The sequence below is a fragment of the Puma concolor genome, chromosome A1 (assembly GCF_028749965.1).
Source record: "Puma concolor isolate L17-30 chromosome A1, mPumCon1.1.hap2, whole genome shotgun sequence".
NCBI lineage: Eukaryota > Metazoa > Chordata > Mammalia > Carnivora > Felidae > Puma > Puma concolor.
Window position 1 is genome coordinate 92,336,736 of NC_141667.1, and position 2,988 is coordinate 92,339,723.

Below are 2,988 nucleotides of genomic sequence, written 5' to 3' on the forward strand. Positions count from 1 at the left end.
ATTAGATTATTAAATTTGTGAGCATAGAGTTTTACATGGTATTCCTTTAATATTCCATGAATGTCCGTGGAATAGGTAGTATTACCCTTGTTTTACCTATGATATTAAAGAATATCAAGGTGTGTTTTATGTCCCAGAATGATGTCTATCTTGGTAAATGTTTCATGTGATCTTGAGGAGAATGTGTATTCTTCTTTTGTTGGATGAAGTAGTTCTAAGTTGTCCATTATATCCAGTTTTTGTTGTTGAATTCATCTGTGTCTTTAATGGTTTTCTGCCCGCTAGATCTGTCCATTTCTGAGAGTGGGGATTGAAGTGCTCAGCTATAATAGTGGGTTTATCAATTTCTCCTTGCAGTTCTGTAAGTTTTGCCTCATGTGTTTTGGCACTCTGTTGTTAGTCATATAGATATTAAACATCACTGTGTCTTCTTGGGGTGCCTGGGTGGCTGAGTCAGTTAAGCGTCTGTCTTCAGCTCAGGTTATGATATCATGATTTGTGAGTTGGAAGCCCGCATTGGGCTCTATGCTGACAGCTCAGAGCCTGGGGCCTGCTTCAGATTCTGTGTCTCCCACTCTCTCTGCCCCTTCCCCGCTTGCACCCTGTCTCTCAAAAATGAATAAATGTCAAAAAATTATAAAAAAAAATCATTGTGTTTTCTTGGTGAATTGACTCCTTTAGCCTTATATAGTAACACTCTATTCCTGATGACTTTCCTTTCTGTATCTGAAATTAATATAGCTACTCCTGCTTTCTTTTAATTAGTGTTATCATGGCTTATCTTTCTCCATCTGCTTACTTTTAGTCCATATGTATCTTATATTTGAAGTGGGTTTCTTATAGATTACCTATAGCTGGAGCTTGTTTTTTGACCACTCTGATAATGTCTTTCCATTGATGCAATTAGATCATTACATTTAGTGTTTATCGATAAAGTTGGAACACTATCTACCATATTTGTTACTGTTTTCTATTTGTTGCTCTTATTTGTTTCTATTTTTGTTTTCTACTCTTTTTCTGCCTTTTCTAGTTTTAATGGAGTATTGTATATAATTCTATTTTCTCTCCTTTCTTACCATATCAGGTTTACTTCGAGGCAGGTGGCAACAGAGTCCCTTAACTTTTATTTGTCTGAGAAAAACTTTATATATCCTTCACTTTAAAAAAACAATTTCTTAGGTACAGATTTGTTGCTTGCTGTTTTTTTTTTTTTTTCTCTCAGCCCTTGACATATTTCACTTCACTTCTCGCTTGCATTTTTTCAAAGGAGAAGTTGAATTAATACTTACTTTTGCTACTCAGTAGGTAAGAATTTTACACCCTCTGGCTTCTTTCAAATTTTTTTTCTTTATCTTTGCTTTTTTATAGATTGAAGTGATAAACTTAGGTGCAGTTTTTTGGCATGTATCCTGCTTGGTGTTTTCTGAGTTTCCTGGATGAGTGGTTTTATATGTCATTAATTTGGGGAAATTGTTACTTATTATTTTAAATATTTTCTCTTTCCTTTTTTTAAATGTTTATTTATTTATTTTGAGGGAAATATATATATATATATATATATATATATATATATATATAGAGAGAGAGAGAGAGAGAGAGAGAGAGAGAGAGAGAGAGAGAACATGCATGTTAGTTGGGGAGGGGCAGAGAAAGAGGGAGAAAGAGAATCCCAAGCGGCTCTTTGCTGACAGCACAGAGCGGGATGCTGGGCTCAGTCCCACAAACTGTTAGATCATGACCTGAGCCTAAACCAAGACTCAGATGCTTAACCAACTTAGCCACCCAGGTGCCTTGTCCATCTTCCCTCCCTCTTTACTTTGTCTTGCTTGCTTGCTTACTTTCCTCTTACCCTTCTGCAAAAAAATGCCATCAAAGACATTTTTCATTTGTTATTTTTTTTTCTCTAGCATTTGTTTTTGGTTCTTTCATAGAATTTCCATCTCACTGCCTATATTGATCATTTGTTCTTATGCTGTCTACTTTATCCATTAAAGCCCTTATCAAATTAATCATAGGTGTTTTAAATTTCCAGGCTAATTCCAACATTCCTGCTGTATCTGAGTCTGATTCTATTGATTATCTCTTTCAAATCTGTTTTTTTTTTTTTCCTTTTTGGTATGTCTTGTAAATATACATTTACAAGAAACTGCTGTAAGTAGGCCTTTAGTAATGTGGTGGTAAGGCATGTAGAGAAGAATGAATAGGTCTGAGTCTTTTAGTGAGACTGTGCCCCTGGACTGTGACATGCATATGATTATCAGTCCTCCCCTACTTCCACACTATGTTGGACAATATGTCTAGAGTGAGTTGAAGTTTAGTATTTCCCTTCTTCCAGATCAGTTAAGTTCTCATAAAACCCAGGCAAATTAGGCTCCTGTTAAATTATTCCTCATGAGGTCAGACCCTGTTAAAAAGAACAGAATGCTCAGATTTATTTCTAAATGGGTCCTTTTCTTCTCCCCCTACCAGAAGTGCAAGGGGATTTTTCCCCAATACTCACTGTGAAAACCTGGTAAAGATTCAGGAGGTAAACTCACAAATAATGGAGTCCCTAGATAACTGGGTCCCCGTAGAGTTTTTAATTCTCAGAGTTGTCCACACTAATCTTTACTGTCTGTTCTGCACAGTTACAGCTAGGCATCACAAAATGTAAAAATGAACAGAAATGTACACTTACACATACATATAAACCAAATCCTATATGTGTATCCTATTTCTCTTATTTTCTTTGTCTTCTGCTTAGAGAATTTAGCCTATTTCTGGCTGACTTTTTTTTTTCTGTTCCATTAACCTCTATTTTTTTCTGTCATCAAATAGTACCTTGTTTTCACTGAGTTTAAATTCCTCAATCGTAGACATTTAGGAACTTATGAATGTACAATAACTGTTACTGCCTAGCAAGAACTTTTTAGGATAATACATAAATAATGATTACTAACAGTGGCATAATAAGGGGAAGAATATCTAATCAATGTATCAGGTAACTTG